The sequence below is a fragment of the Salmo salar genome, chromosome ssa11 (assembly GCF_905237065.1).
Source record: "Salmo salar chromosome ssa11, Ssal_v3.1, whole genome shotgun sequence".
In the NCBI taxonomy this organism is placed as follows: Eukaryota; Metazoa; Chordata; class Actinopteri; order Salmoniformes; family Salmonidae; genus Salmo; species Salmo salar.
Genome location: NC_059452.1, coordinates 9,659,080 through 9,681,170, shown reverse-complemented (window position 1 = coordinate 9,681,170; position 22,091 = coordinate 9,659,080). Strand labels below are relative to the sequence as shown.

Here is a 22,091-nt window from a genome sequence, read left to right as displayed (position 1 = left end):
AAATGTTTTATTTAATCAATTTTAAAATAAGACTAACGTAACAAAATGTAGAGAAAGGGAAGGGGTCTGAATACTTTCCGAATGCACTGTATTATTGAATCAATTATCATTGTGTTTAATATGTCTATATGGGTCAAAATAGTGCATTCATCACTCTCCAGGAAAGAGCCATTGTAGGGCTATCGCATGTCTGGAGGCTGAGTGTCTGAGCCACCATTGATGTTGTGACTGATTTGTCTTGATGGTTTTCAGTGGCCGCAGGGAATGTGATCTGCCTGCGGTCGACCCTGTGGTCGACCCCTTTGCCCTGTTGATATAATAGCATTTGAAGCAATGTTATAAAACCATTTTAAAAGTCAAACCGTAAACCGTTTATTTCTGGGATTGTTCCAGACCCATGGCCCTTGATGGTGCCCAACAGTACAACCATATGGTGGCCTATATACAATGTGAGCTCTTGTTTAATAAGCTACTGATTTAAATGGAGTGATCTGTGATCCCAATCAGGAGGCCAACCTCTCAGGCCAGTGATGAAACCCCGTCCAGAAGACCCGAGAGTTTGAGGGATTTGAGGTCAACGAGGAGTCTCAACATTTTAAAAGCAAGATTAGGATGATTTGAGTATCTCTGTATTGGCCAAAGGTCCCAAAACACTTGTGATGTACTTGTACAACACCTGACTGTCTTGAACCAAAATACTTTCCAGACCAATCCTCATTGTGCATTTGGGCCTAGTACAATTCTGCACAACAACCAGCAACCAGTAGAAACTCCATACAAGAAAATTAGGTCACATTCGCCCTGCCTGACAGGGGGTGGTGACGGGAGAGCATCACTGTGTCCCGAGATGCAACTAGAAAGGGAAAGAGGAGCAGAAGATGATTTTCTAGCAGGCAAAGATGAGACCGGGAACGCTTGGAGCGGTGTCCTTCTAACATATGCGAAGGGTCTGCCAGACCTGCATCTGCTCTCTCTGAGGGACGGGGGGCACAGACATCTCTCTACATGACTGCAGCCCTCCCCCTCCTTATTTCCTCTCTCTCTCTCTACTCAAGCTCATCTTACCTTAGCCAAGCTGAGTCTCCATCTGCCTTCTTCCATACGTTTCAAAAACAACAGACCCTGTTTAGAAGACAGTTTAGTGATAGTTTTGCAACTTTGGGAAAAGCCCAAATAACCAGTATCTTATGTTCAGCACTGGCTTCATATTTCAACTATTTGACAGATATAAAACCGCCTTGGCAATTATTATTGACTCCGGGAAGTCTTTGATATCTCTGCTATAGCTCCCCGAGCAACCTCCGTAGTGCTAGTGTATAACCGTTAATGCCTGCAAAACTGCTGTATTGATTGTGTACCGGGATGTACAGTAGGGATAAAGTAGGCTAAATGGAAACTAGAGCCACTCTCATACAGTTGAGGTACATCATAAGCCATCAAACCGTAGCAGACAGACAAATACACACACTGGAACTGAAACACTATATAAGCAATCGCACATATATGGCCCGTGCTTTAGGACGAAAGACAAGAATACGCTTCGCGCCATGTTTGTTGGAAGGCTTTTCTGCCTTGCACAGTGTCTAACCAGTGTCTACCATTTCCCACTATTCTAATATTGGTCGGAAGCCAAGAGACCTCTTCTGGGAATTTATTAGTTTGAAATGAAACCTATGCGTAGTGTATTATGCCCAGTGCCAACCCACCACTAACATTTGACCAGCGTCTTATATTCGGATTGGAAAGTCCTCAGCCACCTCATTGGAGTACTACAACTGGCACCACACCTTGAAACAAAGACCTTTGAACTGCCTACCCTGGTCAGTCATTCATCTGACTGGATTCAGACCTGAGCGACAGGATTTGTGAGGTTCTGCTGAGCTTTTAAAGGCCCAGTGCAGTCAAACTATATTTTCCTGTGTTTTATATACATTTCCACACAATGAGGTTGGAATAATATTGTGAAAATGTATGATAATGCCTTTCAGTGTAAAAGCTGTTTGAAAAGGCCGCCTTAAATTCCAGCCTATTTTGGTTTATTTGAGTTTTGGCGATAATTTGAGCACCTGGTGATAAATGTGTTAATAAACCACGGCAGGTAGCTTAGCAGTTAAGAGCGTTGGGGCCAGAAACTGAAAAGTCTGGTTTGAATCCCAGAACCGACTAGGTGAAAAATGTGTCCATGGTGCTCTTGAGCAAGGCACTTAACCCTAATTGCTCCTGTAAGTCGCTCTGGATAGGGGCATCTGCTAAATGACTAAAATGTAATAAAAAAATAGTTCCAAACCTCTCAGCCAATAACAGCTAGTTTTTGTTTTGGCCTTTCTATCCAGACCACTCTCAGACAGTCCTCGAGAAATTCTTGCTTGAGAAATTGCTCTTTGCTAAGACAATAATTTGGTTTCTTTTTGACAATTTCAATTGAAAGTAATCACAGTAGGGTACTTAATTGCTACCCAGAAATGATTTAATATTGAGATGAAAACGGCTGCATTGGGGCTTATAAGATACATATATTTTAGTCATTTAGCAGACGCTCTTATCCAGAGCGACTTTACAGTATTGAGTGCCTAAATGTTCATACTTTTTAAAATTGTATTTATATTAGAGTCAATATCTCTACATTCTGTGGGTCTTCAATTTTTTTCATTAAACAAGTAGTTTGGATCCTGTGTGCTGATTTGGCTGAAACAGCATTCCAGCCATGTGTAAATCAGTCTTAGTTTTGTGTAACAGTAGCTTGATGCTGGCTTGATGTTTCACTATCTGGACAGGTCTTACGTTATTGGATTAGCTCTCAGTGCTGTGTTTCCTTGGTTCTGCAATGTAACGGCCTGGACCCAATATACTGATGAGTCAGAGGCTGATATAAGGAGTAAAACATGTTACATGGTTTTCAAGAACTCCTTCACCAATTGATTTGACCTTATCCAACCTGAATTAAACTGTTCTGACAATTTGTTTAGGATCAACCTATCAGGGGAAAAAGAAACCAGGAAGGAATACCCTTGAGGGATTTGTAAATTATTTTATGTAGGTCAAGGGACTGTACACCTGCGAGCATCTCATTTTGCTGGTAACTCTGCCTGTCTTTCGCTTGTACACTACCGGTCAAAAGTTTTAGAAGACCTACTCCTTTGAGGGTTTTTCTTTTCTTTTTACTATTTTCTACATTGTAGAATAATAGTGAAGACATCAAAATGATTAAATAACACATATGGAATCATGTACTGACCAAAAAAGTGTTAAACAAATCAGAATATATTTTAAATTTGAGATGCTTCAAATTGCCACCCTTTGCCTTGATGACAGCTTCCAGCTTCATGAGGTAGTCACCTGGAATGCATTTCAATTAACATGTGTGCCTTGTTAAAAGTTAATTTGTGGAATTTCTTTCCTCCTTAATGCATTTGAGCCAATCAGTTGTGTTTTGACAAGGTAGGGGTGTTATACAGAAGATAGCCCTATTTGGTAAAATGCCAAGTCCATATTATGGCAAGAACAGCGCATATAAGCAAAGAGAAACGACAGTCCATCATTACTTTAAGGCATGAAGGTCAATCAATCTGGAAAATGTCAAGAACTTTGAACGTTTCTTCAAGTACAGTCGCAAAACCCCTCAAGCACTATGATGAAACTGGCTCTCATGAGGACCGCCACAGGAATGGAAGACCCAGAGTTACCTCTGCTGCAGATGATACGCTCATTAGAGTTACCAGCCTCAGAAATTTCAGCCCAAGTAAATGCTTCACAAAGTTCAAGTAACAGACAAATCTCAACATCAACTGTTCAGAGGAGACTACGTGAATCAGGCCTTCATGGTCAAATTGCTGCAAAGAAACCACTGCTAAAGGACGCCAATAATAATAAGAGACTTGCTTGGGACAAGAAACACGAGCAATGGATATTAGACTGGTGGAAATTTGTCCCTTGGTCTTATGAGTCCAAATTTGAGATTTTTGGTTCCAATCGCCGTGTCTTTGTGAGACGGTGTGGGTGAACGGATGATCTCCACATGTGTATTTCCCACAGTAAAGCATGGAGGAGGAGGTGTTGTGTTGTGGGGGTCCTTTGTTGGTGACACTGTCTGTGATTTATTTAGAATTCAAGGCACACTTAACTGCAGAGTGAAGGAAAAGCAGCCAACAAGTGCTCAGCATATGTGGGAACTCCTTCAAGACTGTTGGAAAAGCATTCCTGGTGAATCTGGTTGAGAGAATGCCAAGAGTGTGCAAAGCTGTCATCAAGGCAAAGGGTGGCTACTTTGAAGAATCTCAAATATAAAATATATTTTGATTTGTTTAACACTTTTTTGGTTTTTACGTGGTTCCATATGTGTTTTTTTTTTCATGGTTTTGATGTCTTCACTATTATTCTACAACTCTGCCTGTCTTTCACTTGCCCTCTACCGGTCACATTTTTTAGAACACCTTCTCATTCAAGGGTTTTCTTTATTTTTACTATTTTCTACATTGTAGAATAATAGGGAAAACATCAAACTATGAAATGACACATATGGAATCATGTAGTAACCAAAAAATTGCAAAAATCATCAAAACCCTTGAATGAGGTGTTAACTTTTCACTGGTAGTGTATGTCCGTGAGAAGTACATTGGGATTTAAAATTAGTCCCTTGTTGACACTAAGACAATGCCTTGAGGGTTAAATCTGCAAGCTTTCAAATGTTTCGAGGAGGAACACATTTTGGTATCGGCCAGGCCCTTTCTGCCAGGAAATACAGTTATGATATATAGTGAGAATTTTAACACTTGCAGAATAATGTGTTCTTTTTTATTAAATTCAAAGGAAGGCAGAAATAAGCCTAGTGACTGATAGGCTGTCATTTTAACAGTCTCCACAACAGTGACTACCAGGGCATTAGCTTGACACAGTCTGCAGTGGATGTCATTAAGTTGTCACGAAGTGCTGGCTTGGCTCATCTGCTATTCATTTGTAGCCTTGACATTACTGGAGAGCTCAGCTTCAGATTGGTGTACAGTAAGTTAGCTGGTATTCATTCCTGGTATGCTGATTTAGCTGCAAACAGATTCATAGCCTGGCTAAACCAGACTGAATGCTGCCCTCAACCATGTACAATGGCGAGAGTAACATTCAGTCAAGTCTAACCAGGCTAACACAAGCAGCCTTGGCCTCATTAATATCTGTCCTAATTATTTGTGCCCTCTCAGTGAAACCTCAAAGCCAACTGTTCTGCTAAAAACAGCCCAGGGTACAGCCATTCACACCAATCCTCCCTCCCTCCCTGCCCAGGGCCCAATCTCTCTGGCTGCACTCTAAGGTGACTTCTCCCAGGGATTCACAGGAATATTAATGCTCGGGAACCCTCCTGCCTCTCCATCTAACAGCTGATGATGACACCACCATTCCCCCTGGATCAGGTCTAATCCTGGTAATGCCAGTGTAAAGAAGTCACTACATACAGGGTGCATCAGCACCTTGGTTGGCACCAGTAGCGAGGTGAGACACAGAAAGAGTAGTCACTTACTACAGTTCAGTCTGTGTCAGGTTTGTTGAGGTTGTTCAGTATTAGTAAAATAAAAAGTAAACGTGTTATTAAGCAATACTAAATAAGGGTTTTTACTGTGGGTCATGTTCTTCATTTGTGTTCGGTGTTCTCTTTGAGCTTCATATCAATGTAAAACACGGTGTCATAACTTATTTTTAGGGAACACCTATCTGATAATGGTCTAGTATTAGGTTCTAAATATATTCCAGGCTCTGAAAGGAGACCGTTTTTATTATGCTTCTGTTATCTGAATAACATTTGAAAGGATCTATATTTTCAACTCAAAATGTCGTCAGTTGTGGAAACTGAAATGGAAAAATACATCTATTTTTTAAAGACCTACCTTCTGCTTTTGAAATGAAGCTAAAAGAGCTAGTAACGGTGTCATTCAGAAAGATGTTTCCTGTCTCGTAAAGCAGCATGGTACATCTTTGTATTGTCTCACCCGTTTGGCCGCCTGTCCTGTTGTAAATCTTCAAGATAAGGGATATGTGTTGTGTTGTGTAACAGTTAAGAGGTTTAAAAATAGCTTATAAATGGCCCGAGCTTTTAAACCTAAACCGGCATGAAAGATCAAGGATGGACTGGAAATGTACTTAGTGTCATGTTATTACACTTAGTTGAAGGCTCAATTTATTACCTGAATGGGGCTCTGTGACAATACATTAGCAACATAACAGTGTTCCTTCCTAAAAGTATAGTCTACTGTATGCTATTATGCAGGATTTTCAAATCAGATGGCTAGAGTTGGTGATCACAGTGATATGGGCAAAAGATGAGTATTCTGTTCTAGTGCTGAAGTAACACTACTGTAACTGTATACGAGTCCTGCTGCTGTTTACAATCCCTTTCACAGTGTTGAGCCGTAGCTCAATCCTCAGGCAACTGTGGATGACTGGCGGGGGGTGAGAGGTGAAGGGGATGGGAGGAGGAAGGGCTGCATCTGCTGGTCCAGGATCTCAGAGCACCTTTAGCAGTAGGCAGGGGGCTCGAGGGGGCACACTGACCTGAGAACTGCAGGACATCTCATTGTGGGAGTTTTAATGAGCTTGTCATGTCATTGTCACAAGTTGTGTGAGTGCGTGCGTTTTGCATTTCCTTGAAAGGGCCTGAGTCAGTGTCTTTTCATTATGCAGTCACAACACACAATATTTCAAAGTTGTTCGGGGGGGAATGAATGTTTTATTCTCAAATATTCCCCCCTCATCACTGATACTGTACCTGTCTTAAAGGCGAATAGTGGCAAATTTTGACAATTTGTCTATTTCCTAAACCCCTCGTTGTACTGTCTAAGTGTGCACCTCTCTCACTCATGCGGTAGACTACATCACAGGGTTAGACAGCCTCCCACTCACTGCAGCGCTAGATAGAACTTTGTGGAATAACGCAAGTCTACGACAAATATAAACGTTCTGCCAACGCAAAAATACTAAATTCGTGAAGTCCAATCGATTGTGAAATATGGCATATACATTTTTATGTGGTAGAATTTGGGTCAGAATTTGACATTTTCTGAGATGTCTGCCAAGCAAGGAGGAAACAGCAGCCATCTCATGCTAAAACAGACACGAGGGGGGTCCTCATAAACACAACACACTGGCAGTTTTCAAAATGGCCTACATCATACTCTAGCGTATCACACAAACACGTCTTTTCCTATATAGTCAGAAGCATCATCAGTCCTCGGTAGTAGCCTATTTCATTTCAATGCTCTTGAGACCAAGCAGAAAAGGCTGTTTTTAAAGACGGCAACGTAGCCAAACAAATCCGTTCAAAGATAATTGTCAATCTGATCATAAACACTGTGCTCACAACCTTTTATCTCCTAAATTATGTTGCTGGTGTATTTTGTTAGAATTTTTTGGAATATATTGCGCAATTGTTTTTTTTTACAAGGCGCGAGTCATTTTAGATAAGATCATCAGCCTACCTTTGTCATGTCAACCATCCAAATAATTCCATGTGTCCTTTTGTCTTTATAAACATTCACACAGCCTATTTCATGATCTGGGGTAATCCAATGAGCAACACTGCAGCTTTTGATTGCAGTGGTCATCATTCATCAAGTAGGCTATACATAATCAATACACAACTTTCAAGGAGGTAGGGTATTTGATGCAAGAGTATTTGATGAAACATAGGCTATAAGAATACTTTTCCATTTTGATCAAATTTGCCTACATTATCACATTTTCTTGCTCGCTGGAGGAATGCAATTTGGCCCTGGCTTGCAAACTAAATCATCTGCATCATTTTGTAAATGATTTGTCATTATTCTATCAATTAAAACATAAATGCGGGCTAATAATACATGTAATAATAGCATATTTGATCTACCCCAATGAAAACATGGACAGCCAGCATAAATCACATTTCGATAGCCTGGGTAGTGATGAAGGCATCCATCTATTATATCTGCAACCGAAATGAATTTACAAGGATATGTTCGCTGTCAGCTGGCTACTGTAGGAAAGTTACAATCTAATGAAACGTGTTGCATAAATTAGCTTTATAGCCCGTGTGTGTCGCCCTATGAAGTGGACGCTATGTTGCACTCTCACTAGTCTTTCCTTCTCATTTTAGTATATGTTTTTTGCTGTGACGATCACACCGTGCAGCGAGGGATGTAGCCTACAGTCAGAGAGAGAATTTCACCTGCCGATGAACATTGTCTATCTTATGTCCAATGGGGTTGCAAGGTGAAATTTGGAGGCGGGATTAGGTCGGTTCAGGTCTCAGAAAAAGGAAAATTGTGAACCCACGACCCAAATTTATAACATCAAATTTTCATGCCATATCTCACGATCGAATTTAGTATTTTCGCTGTGACAGAACATTTTATATTTGTCGTAGATTTGCGTTATTCCACCAAGTTCTATCTAGCGCTGCAGGGAGTGGCCTGTATTACCCTGTGATGTAGATCTCGTTCTAGGTCTACCTCGCTCTCTCTGCAGCGAGGTGCGTACTTTGACAGACAGTCCAACAACCAGTCAGAGATTTTTTTCCTCGAAATTCCCCTTTAAGTACAGTGTATATAGCCTAGTGGTTAAAGCGTTGGGCCAGGAACCAGAAGGTTGCTGGATCAAATCCCCAGGCTGACAAGGCAGTTTCCCGGGTGCCGAAGATGTGGATGTCGATTTAATTTTTTTTATTCTTTGACCTTTATTTAACTAGGCAAGTCAGTTAATAACACATTCTTATTTTCAATGATGGCCTAGGTTCAGGGGCAGAGCAACATTTTTTTAAATATTTTTTTTTTACCATGTCAGCTCGGGGATTCGATCTTGCAACCTTTCGGTTACTAGTCCAACACTCTAACCACTAGGCTACCTGCCTACCTGACGATATAAGGCAGCCCCCCGCACCTCTCTGATTCAGAGGGGTTGGGTTAAATGCGTAAGACACATTTCAGTTGAATACATTCAAGTGGACAACTGACTAGGTACCCCCCTTTCCCTTTTATATACCATGAAAGCATACTGCTCTCACAGTGAGTGCAGTAGGCTTGGCCATTAGCCAAACATCAACATGTCCTTTAAACCAGGACTGAAGTCTCCTCCAACAGATTAGACTGATAAACCTGTTTTGGCTAGAGGTCATACAACCCGGAGAGCCCATGCTATGCTACTCTACAGATTATACTGTATCACTTGCACAATCTTGAATCTATGATAAACCGATTTTTTGATCTAGGGGCCAACAAATTACAAGCCATGTTAAGCATACAATGAATACATTTTCTGTGCTTTCGCTAAACAGTGATCATTGTTATCGTCATCAATTGTCCTGTCTGTGAACAGGCTCTGAGCAGAAACAGCAAGAACTGTCACCCACTGGCACTATTGATCGGAGTGGGCCAATAAGGAAACAATGGGAACTCTGTGATAATCGATGTGGACTGTACGGATACAGATATCTCATTGATATCCAGCTATAGTTTCAATACTGTATAACTGTTAGAAAATACTTAGCTATCTTCAGTTCTACAGCATTGGCCATAACCAGCTTATTGATCATAAGAACATACAGAGGAACTACCTACCTACATGATGTTGATGATGATATTACAACACAGGTCCTCAGACAATCATCTGACCCTCCACCTTTACACGCCACACTGTTCCTCTCCGCATGCTGCGTCTGGCAGAGACGACAGTACCTTCCCTGCAGGGACACGCATTTCATTCGCACCTCTTTTCAACCCACCAGGTCTCTGTCCCTGTCACGTCTACTCCCTGCCACTTCCACAGGCCGTGCTCCAATTTCTGTCATATTATGACTTGTTTGCTTGTAATTGCTTATGATGCACCTATGAAATGAATGTTATCCACTAGAAGCCTGGATTCACACTGCAGCCTTAACAGGGCAGATAGTGTCTCTTTCAGAGGAGAATAGACCTAGAGGTGTGACAGCTGGTCCATGTGGTTAATGTCATACAGCCTTGTAGCCCTGACTCTAGTCGGGGCCTCACAGTAGAATTTGGAACTTGAACTCTTCTGACAATGCTTTCCATTGTTCAACAGAACACTCTCCCGACCACACACAGAGGCTCTGTCCTTCCGTTCTTCAGAGATTATTTGTGCACCTTGTCTCCAGAACATCATGTGCATCGGCTTATGGGGAGCTGAACTGCTGATGTTCTCCTGCATTAAGGGCAGAGAGAGGGATCACTGGGGGAGTAGACAGTGTGCTTCCCAATAGTTTTTTTTTTGGGGGGGGCGTTTTGGAAACCACTATCCTTCCTGATGTGTGTTCGCATAGCTGATCCCCTCCACTCCTCCCCGTCCTGTGCGTTCTGGCTTATTTGGGAACATCTTGTAGCATTGAGACCAGGGCTGGCTGCATGTCCCACTGGATGACTGTGTTCAGGTGCCAGGGCGCATGTGTCTGCAGACAGCGAGGGCCCTGAGGGGAGAAAGAGGGACCCATCTGAGGACTGACAGAAATAGAGCCAGTTTTATCTTTAGTTCCCTCACTGATGTGACAGATGTGACAAAGCATGCCCATAGCCATTATATGCATCATTCTAGCCACGCAGCAGCCGTATCGACTGTAACCCAACATTGTGGTTTTGCCTAGAAAATGTGTCAGTTGAGCTGCTGACAGGTTACCTTTATGGCCAATTTTACTGGTTTATTACAATGAAATAGTAATAATAATACTATGTAATAAGAGTGAATAAAATTGCTAATGATGACAAAACCATCAATATTTCATGAAATATTTCAGACATGTCCGTACATGTCGGCTTTGTGTAGCTTACTACTGTTCAGGGTTTCACTGTGTTCCTCATCACTAATGCAGGTTGAACCCTGCTTCAGTATGAAGTCCATCCTCTCCCAGTTTCAGGGGCTGTTGACAGGAACAGGGTCACCCAGCATGGCTTCCTGTCCTCTCACGACAGGATTTCCTCCGGTACCAACGCAAAGGTCAAAATGTGTCATTGTGAGGCTGTCCGTTTTTTACAGCTTTCCCTAACAATGACCCCAGCCTCAGCACTGGCCTTGAGTCTTAGACTTCTTGTTGTTTTTGTTAGAGGGCCCTTAATCATATCGCTATATTCACAGAGATTCTTTAGAAACCCTACCGAAAACGCCGAGTAATTCCGCCAATTGTCAGTAATGATAGGGGTCTGGGGTTAGAGGCACTCTGAGCACTAATTACATTGATTGAGTTAGGTCATCCCCCACCCTCGTTAGGAAAATATACAGTAGTTGCAGTTTCCTGTAATTCTGTTACTTCCTGTTCTGCTACTAATTAACTGGTTAGTTGATGCAAATCCAAGTTGTGATGTCAGAAGATTGCTTTAGGAAAAGATGCCCCCTGTATTGTATCTAGCATAGATGTTTCCCACTCCGTACCCAACCATCATGGGGTGAGATGTAGAGGGAGGAAGCAGAACAGCCAGTGTTGATGAGGAAGTTAAAAAAATGGCAACATCTAGTGGCGTTATTAACAAAGCATCGAGAAACCGCTTTCATGCTAGTGTGTCATCAATGAGCCTCTGCCTAAGCAATGCACTTTCCAGACTGAGAAATACATTACATGTATTGGATAATGCAAACTGGACAGCAGAATAATAGCATTCATTTCATCAAATACTTGAGTTTATGAATTGTTATAACGCCTGGCAGTAAAACATAATCCGTCAGTGTTCAGTGAACTTGTGTGTGTGTGTGTGTGTGTGTGAGAGAGAGAGAGAGACCTTCTTTTGGTAGTGAGCAAGTTAGTTTCCTGTCTGTGTAGTATGATACAGCATGCCAACACTACCAGGCCAGACCGATAGAGAGCCTAGAGATAGCAGAGTGGGGATAAAATTAGCTCAAATAAACCCGCGGTGGGTGAATCTATTTTGGAACCGAATCAATTACCACTTAAAAGTTCGTTATGGATTCGTTATGGCTTGTCATCGCTCTGGGAATCATGGGGTTACATTTGAAGGAAATGTTTTTCAAAGTTTTATTTTTATTTTATTGACTGTCTTGTTCTGTTAGCGCTGATACATCCTGTAGCCTGAAGGAAAAATGGAACCCTATTGGATAGAAATAACTGGTTAGATAACCAGACGGTCTCCAACTCTTCAATCATGTCTCATCTCTATCTGCCTAAAGCAATATTAGTCAGGGCAGTTCCATGTCTGCTCTTTAAATAGACAGATCATATGGTGGGTGGCCTCACAATGAATCAAAGGCGCTTATAACCACCTTTCTATTTGATCACTTTTTTGGTATTTTTATTGCTCATTACTAAATGTTTTTGTTCATGCATGATAAACATACATTGTGTGTCTCATTTTGTAACACCAATCAGATGAATCCTTTTAGTAAGCTTAAGAGATTGTATTAGTTATACAAAACCAATCGAATTAGGGTTTTCATTGTTAAACGAGACCTCATGATGTTTATTTATTTACCTCAACAATTGAGACTGTAACACTTGGGCCTGGTAGAGCTCAGTGCCAAACCCAGGATGGAAAGGAGACTCGCAAAGGACTCTAAATAGGCCAGGCAGGGAGAAATATCATGTTGCCTGTTTCGGAGGTCAGAGTGCTTCGTGGAGCAGGAAAGACCAACACAGTTAGGAGCAGAGGCCTCTACAACACGCCTTCATGCCATCTCCCTGGGGCCATCCGGCTCTTAGGGGCCTCTATCTATAATGGACATCAGCAGATGACCGCTCCTTACACTGCTTCTGGCCCCATTCCTCTTGTGTTTCTGTATGAGACACCCTGTGTTTTTCTTGTACAGACCCAACATCCTCTATCTCAGGGCTCTCCAACCCTGTTCCTGGAGAGCTACCCTTCTGTAGGTTTTCCTTTCAACCCCAGTTGTAACTACCCTGATTTCAGTTTATCAACCAGCTAATTATTAGAATCAGATGCACTAAATTAGGGTTGGAGTGAAAACGTCCAGGACGGTAGCTCTACAGGAACAGGGTTGGGAGAAACCTGCTCTAGCTATCCTCATCATCTTCTATCATAGTCCATACAAATATACATCTGTAAGGGCTTCATTTTACCACTAGGGGTCATATTTGACTCATGCTTATCTTTGCCTAAGCATTAGGATGTGTCATGTTTTGTCTTTGTCAGCCTACAGTATAATACTGAACCAGGAAATATACAGAGCTGTGAAAGTATTTCCCATCTTTCTATTTTTCTCTACTTTTGCATATTTGTTTTATACTGAATGTTATCAGATGTTCAACCAAAACCTAATATTAGATAAATGGAACCCAAGTGAACAAATAACACAGCAATTGCATACTTATTTCATTTATTTCATAAACAAAGTTATGCATCACCCAATGCGCACGTGTGAAAAAGTAATTGCCCCCTTACACTGGCTGTGCCACCTTTAGCAGCAATGACCCCAAACGCTTCTTGTAGTTGTTGATCAGTCTCTCACGTCACTGTGGAGGAATTTTGGCCCACCCTTCCATGCAGAACCACTTTAACTCAACAACGTTTGTGGGTTTTCAAGCATGAACCGTTCGTTTCAAGTCCTGACACATCTCGATTGGGATTAGGACTTTGACTAGGCCACATTAGCCTATGTCACAACAGAAATACATGTCGAGTCTTGGCGGGTAATATTAGACTGTAGACAACACATCCCAGCTCGACTGTCTCTGTGACCATCGTTCAGGATGCAGTACACGTGTCTTTTTGAATAGCATCATCACGTGCTTCACAGTACATGACCCCCAGATCATACGCACAACCGTTGGGGTTGATGTTTGCTTCCTCACAACATAAGCAGATCATGATTGCTAATAGATAAACATGTTGTTGGTTTCTGAGAATAATTTCAATACTTTTCCCACATATGGCCTGAGTGGCGGTGTTTTAGTTACAGTAATCATACAGTGAAACGCTGCTGTTAATGTGTCATAAAGGCCGGCAGGGGTTTTGAAGAACCGCGTTTCCACTCAACACACTATCTCATCTCAGACAGGAAGTACTGTCGCTACGGTTAAACCAACACATCACCAGGACTGTGTAAAGCAGACCAAAAACATTTTCAAGACTTACAGCAGGCAGATCAGTCATGACTTTCAATGCTGGATATTTCTGCAGGCTGACTGCAGTGCAGTAAACAACAGATGCATTCTCCTATAGAACATAATGAAAAGTCAACTTTTGAATAGTTTCTGTTGGGTGCTTCCCCTGCCATGAGGAACATTGGTGTCTTCTTTTCCTCATAGCTTACAATGCTGTTCCCACCTGGGAAGGTTTTTACATCTATCATGTGACGTGTTGATGAGCTACGTAATGTTGTTAGGTTGGAATGTAATATCCACATTTTAACGTCTCCTGAAGGATTGTTATTGACTAAATAGTTTAGTTTTTGCATTTTTATCATGCTGCAGACAGTCATTTTAGTTGTGTTGTCTTTGAGTCGTAAAGTATAATTCTGCTATTGCTACTGTGTTATGGGGCTAGTGTTAAGGAAATGCCCCAATCAATTATTACTCTAGTCTAGGTGCTGTCTGGCAGTAAATATCCTCTTTGTTTTCTCATTTCTATGCCCCCCCCCACCCCTCTCAGTGAGATATGATTTTAACCCCTTGCAGAGTGTAAATCTGTCTGGTAGTAGGATCTGTTACGAGCCTCTGTTACTCATCAAAGCCCCGGGCCAGGGCACTGTCACAGCTGGTGAGTGTAATCACTCTCCCTTGTAGCAGTGGGAGTCAGGTTAGATCTTCAATCCAATCAGAGCTCACTCTGAAAGGGCAGGCCTGACATCACCCTTTTCTCTCTCGATCGCTCTCTGACGCTGGAGGGACTGTAGCAGAGACGTAGAGACAGAGTTTAGGCTAACGGTGGCTACGTTGAGAACGCAGAACTAAGCCTCGCTTTGAAGTTTAAAATTGATGGACCACAGAACGTCTTCTACATGTGAATGTGCAAAAAGGCACATCAAAATGTATGACTTGGTGTGCACTATGCAGGGTTGGTTGGTTGATTCGATTTTCCAGTTTAAAAAAAACAACATATTATACAACAATAATAGTTCTTTATAATTATTGGGATATCTGCCTACAGTATATGGTCAACACCCTCCCTCCCTCCCCCACCCTGTCTACCCAGGCCTCGGTGGTAGCTACTTGTTTGTGTGGTGAGTCATGCCAACCTACGCCAGCCTCCATCACACTCTATACAGACCTGGGGTCACCAAGTCTGTTCCTCCTCCGTGCTCAAGGCCGCCTGTGCTGCTGTGAGTGACTCACTGCCTCTCTCCACTCCTTCCATTAAGAAGGTGATGGCCTAAAAACATATATTAGACCCTGGATACGCATTTCTGCAAATTGCAAACTGCAGGTGGAGAGGGTCCTGGTTTTGTGTTTCCATGACAACATATTTAAGTGACATCACAGCATCGATCAGACATAGTGGGCTTCTGAAAGACTCCGATCTCCAGTTAAAGAAGAATCGGAAGGTGAGAGCATTTGGACGAGGATGTTGTTCTGGAACTTTGTGAAGACTGGAGCTCATAGAGTTAGTGACTTCAGAAAGTATTCATACTCGTTGACTTTTCCACATTTTGTTATGTTGCAGCCTGAATTCAGAATGGATTAAATATATATATTTTTTCTCACCCATCTAGACACCATAATGACAAAGTGAAAGCATGTTTTTAGACATATTGAAAATGAAATAAATAGTTTTCACACCCTTGAGTCAATACTTTTGTAGAAGCACCTTTGACAGTCTCTTAAGAGCTTTCCACACCTAGATTGTGTAACATTTGCCCATTTATTCTTTAAAACATTCTTCAAGCTCCTGTTAAATTGGTTGTTGATCATTTCTAGACAACCACCTTCAGGTCTTGCCATACATTTTCAAGTAGATTTATGTCAAAACTGTAACTCAGCCACTCCGGAACATTCTATAAGGGCACAAGGCGAGACCCAGATGCAGAAACAGGAGGCAGATGGTTAAAGTCCAAGATGTTTATTAACAATCCAAAAGGGGTAGGCAAGAGAATGGTCATAGACAGGCAAAAGGTCAAAACCGGGAGGACTAGTAGAAGAGAATAGAAAAGTAGGAGCACGGGGGAAAAACACGCTGGTTGACTTGAAAATACAAGACGAACTGGCACAGAGAGACAGGAAACACAGGGATAAATATACCAGGGATTTTAAGCGCCACCGGCGGGGGGGGCGGTGGAGACAATCACAAGGACAGGTGAAACGGATCAGGGTGTGACACATTCAGTGCCTTCTTGGTAAGCAACTCCAGTGCAGATTTGGCCTTGTGTTTTAGGTTATTGTCCTGCTAAAAGGTGAATTCAGCTCCCAGTGTGGTGGAAAGCAGACTGAAGCAGGTTTTCCTCTAGGATTTTGCCTGTCCTTAGCTCTATTCCATTTATTTTTTTATCCTGAAAAACTACCCTGTTAACGATTACAAGCATACCCATAACATGATCCAGCCACCATTGTGCTTGAAAATATGGAGAGTGTTACTCAGTAATATGTGTTGGATTTATCCCAAACAACACTTTTTTTTATTCAGGACAAAAAGTGAATTGCTTTGCCACATTTTTAGCAGTATTCCCTTGTTTCAAACAGGAGGCATGTTTTGGAATATTTTGTACTGGCTTCCTTTTCACTGTCAATTAGGTTAGTATTTTGGAGTAGCTACAATGTCAGTTTTCTCCTATCACAGCCATTAAACTCTTAACTTTTTTTAGTCACCATTGGTCTCATGGTGAAATCCCTGAACGGTTTCCTTCCTCTCCAGCGACTGAGTGAGGAAGGACGCTTGTATGTTTGTAGTGGCTGGATGTATTGATACACCATCCAAAGTATAATTAATAACTTAACCATGCTCAAAGGGAATTTCATTTTTAAAATTATTATTATTATTTATTTTTTACCCATCTATCAATAGGATCCCTTCTTTGTGAGGCATTGGAAAACCTCCCTGGTCTTTGTGGTTGAATCTGTGGTTGAAATTCACTGCTTGACTGAGGGACCTTACAGATAATTGTAAAAAATCATGTTAAACACACTTGCACACAGAGTGAGTCCATGCAACTTATTATGTGATTTGCTAAGCACATATTTACTCCTGAATATATTTAACCTTGCCATAACAAAGGGGTTGAATACTTACTGACTCAAGACATTTTAGCTTTGACATTATGGGGTAATATGTGTAGGCCATTGCAATCAGTTTTAAATTCAAGCTGTACTACAACAAAATGTGGAAAAAGTCAAGGGTTGTGATAATACTTTCTGAAGGCACTGTATAGAATCTTCTCTAGAAGTTTAATATCTCCCGTTTTCTAGAAACCTCTTTGTTGAGTAACTCTTTGAAGGAGACTCTGGGCATTGCCTTGGGAGTCATAGGATGCATCAGCTCCATAGTGACCTCCATAGTAGCCTCTGCTTTGCCCATGTCAGTGACTGCCTTCATCCTTCCAGGTCATCTGGGCGGGGCCTGTGGATGAGCTGATTGCTCATGGGACAGTGTAAGTTCTACGACCCGCTGGGTCTTTTGGCTGAATTCAGTCGGTGCATCGCCTCCATACTCTGCAGTTCTTCAAGAGGAACAAGCCAGACTCGACAACGATTCAATCAACCTCCTGCTAACAGTTCTGTCCAGAGACTGTACTTTGTTGTTATGAGACCCTATAATTGTGATTCTATAATGTAATTCTATGATGAAAACAACCTCTATCCTATCTGCTCAATGTTGACCAGTCTGAAATGACCAGATAGGTGTGTAAGCAACACAGTGTTCATTTCTTGCACCAACACTCGCACTTGTCTTTTCTTACTAGCAGTGACTTTGCTGATTAGTCATTTTTCCTGAATGAAGTAGTTATGATATGTGGTGTCTCACCTTGCTACCTTAAAGGACAGTTCCTCCACTTTTCAACCTCGTATTCATCATCTCCAGCACCATACCAGTGTCTACATATGTGAAAACGGCACATTTCTGTGGTTAAAAAGACGAGAAGAAAAGTCCTAAAAAATGCTTCTCTGTGACACAACAGGGTAGGATTAAAAGTTAGAAAAAGATTTTCAAAACCTGCAACAAGTTTCTAGCAAGAGGGATGGTATTTTCTTGCTCCCCATGACACCATGTCATCGTGTATAACTTTATAAATGTATATATCTTTTCTACAAAATGTAGAAACGCGCTGTTTTTACAAATGTAGACAATGGAATTGTGCTGGAGTAATGAAAATGAGATTGAAAAGTGGTGGAGTTGCTCTTTTAAGAGGAATGCACTAACTGTAAGTCGCTCTAGATAAGAGTGTTTGCTAAATGACTAAAATGCTGTTTTATTTCCCTATTCTCACTTAAAATAAAAGTCCTCATCCTTAATATTGCACTGCTACCATCTTGTCTTGCTTCCTCACCGAATCCACCACTACAAGGGTACCCCATCACAAAACATTCTCCTTTGACATTTGTGTTTCTTCCTGTGTGAGAACACAAGACACCTGGATATCTCAATTTAATTTTGTTAAATCGTATGACTTATATTAGTGACAGTATCTTCCTAGCTTCTCCTTATTTAGCACAGTGCACACCCCACCACAGCAATGCAGGTGTCAGCTTCAACAAGCCTCTCACTAAAGGTTACAGGAAGAGGGCATGCAATGGGACATGAAACGATCACTTTTGATTTCCAGTAAATGAACTCAATACAGCATAGTAGAGTATGTATTCCTCCATTCGCCCACAGTGCAGCCGAGCCCTGTTTGATATGGAGAAGGTGTTTCAGTTCAGCTGTTTGTGGCCTTGTGCTCTAAAGCAGTGGAGGCTAAACGTCCTTCCTGGCTGTCAGCATCAGGGCTGTCAAGGGTGCAGTCTGAGTGTGCGTGTGGTCAGCCCACATGGCGCTACACTGTGGTACGGTCTTACTCATCAGCCAAAACAGCTCTGGTCGCACAGAGCAGGCATATGAGACTGAGTGTCAGTTTACCAGAGGTGAGACATGAGTTGGTTGAGTTCTCTCGCTCCTCGTGGCCGATGTGAGCAAAACGTTTAAACAGGTTAACGATCAGACTGAATACCAGGGCATGTTCTCAAAGCTGGCAAGTGTCTAAACAGATATTTTCAATCTATCCTTGTCCCAGTCTGTAATCTCAACATGTTTCAAGCTGACCACCATTGTCCCTGTTCCCAAGAGCTCCAAGGTAACCTGCCTAAATGACTATCGCCCTGTATCACTGACATCTGTAATTATACAGTACTTTGAAAGGCTGGTCATGACACACATCAACACCATAATCTCAGACACCCTAGACCCGCTCTCATTCACATAGCACCCCAACAGATCCACAGATGACGCAATCTCAATTGCACCTGGAAAAGAGGGGAAATAACTGTAAGAATGCTGTTCATAGACTACAGCTCAGCATTTAACACCATAGTCCCCTCCAAGCTCATCACCAAGCTAGTTGACCCGGGAACTGAACCCCTCCCTCTGCAACTGGATCCTGGACTTCCTGACGGACCGGCCCCAGGTGGTGAGGGTAGGCAACAACACTTCCGCCACGCTGACCCTCAGCACGGAGGCCACTCAGGGGTGTGTGCTTAGTCCCCTCCTGTACTCCCAGTTCACCCACGACTGCGTGGCCACGCACTACTCCAACACCATCATCAAGTTTGCTGACGACACGACAGTGGTAGGCCTGATCACCGACGGCGATGAGTCTGCTTACAGGGAGGAGATCAGACTTAGCAGTGTGGTGCCAGGACAACAACCTCTCCCTCAACGCCAGTAAGACCAAGGAGCTGATAATGGAGCGGGTGCTGTTGTGGAGTGAGTCGAGAGTTTCTTGGCGTCCACATCATTTAGGACTTATCATGGTCCACACACACCCGCACTGTCGTGAAATGGGCACGGCAGTGCCCCTTCCCTCTCAGGAGGCTGAACATTTTTGGCATGGGCCCTCGGGATCCTCAAAAAGTTATACAGCTGCACCATCGAGAGCATCTTGACTGGCTGCATCACCGCTACAGTTGAAGTCGGAAGTTTACATACACAAACTAGTTTTTCAACCATTCCACAAATTTCTTGTTAACAAACTATAGTTTTGGCAAGTCGGTTAGGACATCTACTCTGTGCATGACACAAGTCATTTTTCCAACAATTGTTTACAGACAGATTATTTCACTTATAATTCACTGTATCACAATTCCAGTCGGTCAGAAGTTGACATACACTAAGTTGACTGTGCCTTCAAACAGCTTGGAAAATTCCAGAAAATGATGTCTTGGCTTTAGAAGCTTCTGATAGGCTAATTGACATCATTTGAGTCAATTCGAGGTGTACCTGTGGCTGTATTTCAAGGCCTACCTTCAAACTCATTTGCTTGACAAAATGGGAAAATCAAAAGAAATCAGCCAAGACCTCAGAAAAAAATGGTAGACCTCCACAAGTCTGGTTAATCCTTGGGAGCAATTTCCAAACGCCTGAAGGTACCACGTTCATCTGTACAAACAATAGTACGCAAGTATAAACACCATGGGACCACGCAGCCCTCATACCGCACAGGAAGGAGACACGTACTGTCTCCTAGAGATGAACGTTCTTTGGTGCGAGATGTGCAAATCAATCCCAGAACAACAGCAAAGGACCTTGTGAAGATGCTGGAGGAAACCGGTACAAAAGTATCTATATCCACAGTAAAACGAGTCCTATATTGACATAACCTGAAAGGCCGCTCAGCAAGGGAGAAGCCACTGCTCCAAAACCGCCATAAAAAAGGCAGACTTTGGTTTGTAACTGCACATGGGGACAAAGATCGTACTTCTTGGAGAAATGTCCTCTGGTCTGATGAAACAAAAATAGAACTGTTTGGTCATAATGACCATCGTTATATTTGGAGGAAAAAGGGGGAGGCTTGCAAGCCGAAGAACACCGTCCCAACCGTGAAGCACGGGGGTGGCAGCATCATGTTGTGGGGGTTGGCAGCATCATGTTGTGGGGGTGCTTTGCTGCAGGAGGGACTGGTGCACTTCACAAAATAGATGACATCACTAGGCAGGAAAATTACGTGGATATATTGAAGCAACATCTCAAGACATCAGTCAGGAAGTTAAAGCTTGCTCGCAAATGGGTCTTCCAAATGGACAATGACCCCAAGCGTACTTACAAAGTTGTGGCAAAATGGCTTAAGGACAACAAAGTCAATGTATTGGAGTGGCCATCACAAAGCCCTGACCTCAATCCTATAGAAAATATGTAGGCAGAACTGAAAAGGTGTGTGCGAGCAAGGAGGCCTACAAACCTGACTCAGTTACACCAGCTCTGTCAGGAGGAATGGGCCAAAATTCACCCAATTTATTGTGGAAGGCTACCCAAAACGTTTGACCCAAGTTAAACAATTTAAAGGCAGTGCTTCCAAATACGAATTGAGTGTATGTAAACTTCTGACCCACTGGGAATGTGATGGAAAAAATAAAAGCTGAAATAAATAATTCTCTCTACTATTATTCTGACATTTCACATTCTTAAAATAAAGTGGTGATCCTAACTGACCTAAGACAGGGAATTTTTACTAGGATTAAATGTCAGGAATTGTATAAATATATTTTGCTAAGGTGTATGTAAACTTGCAACTGTGTGTGTGTGTGTGTGTGTGTATATACGTATTACTCACACACACTACATTAACACACATATATGCAGACACAACACAAACATATTAGGCACACACACACTCATCATTTGCTGCTGCTACTCTGTTATTTATTTTACTCGTATTATTATCTATCCTGATGCCTAGTCACTTTACCCTGCCTTCATGTATATACAGTATCTACCTGAAATACCTTATACCTCTGCACATTGATCTGGTACTGGTACTCCCTGTATATAGCTACATTCTCATGTATTTTGTTTTGTTCCTCTTGTGTTACTATTTTAAACTCTGAACTTCACGGTTCAGCCTGGAATCGAACCAGGGTCTGTACTGACGCCTCTAGCACTGAGATGCAGTGCCTTAGACCGCTGCACCACTCGGGAGCCCAGTACATACCGCACTCTACCATGAGACTTCATCACTGGAAAAGATAAACAGTTGAGTACGATATC

At 42.2% G+C, this 22,091-nt stretch overlaps 1 protein-coding gene and 1 long non-coding RNA gene across 6 annotated transcripts in view; both read left to right on the top strand.

Annotated features, from left to right (window-relative positions):
• dgkza (diacylglycerol kinase, zeta a) overlaps positions 1–22,091 on the top strand; it is a 139,750-nt gene that overhangs the window by 42,608 nt on the left and 75,051 nt on the right. The window lies entirely within an intron of this gene.
• Positions 15,915–18,367, top strand: LOC123725130 (uncharacterized). The gene is made up of 2 exons (XR_006757499.1): positions 15,915–16,257; positions 17,459–18,367. It is a non-coding gene; the product is annotated as an uncharacterized lncRNA (long non-coding RNA).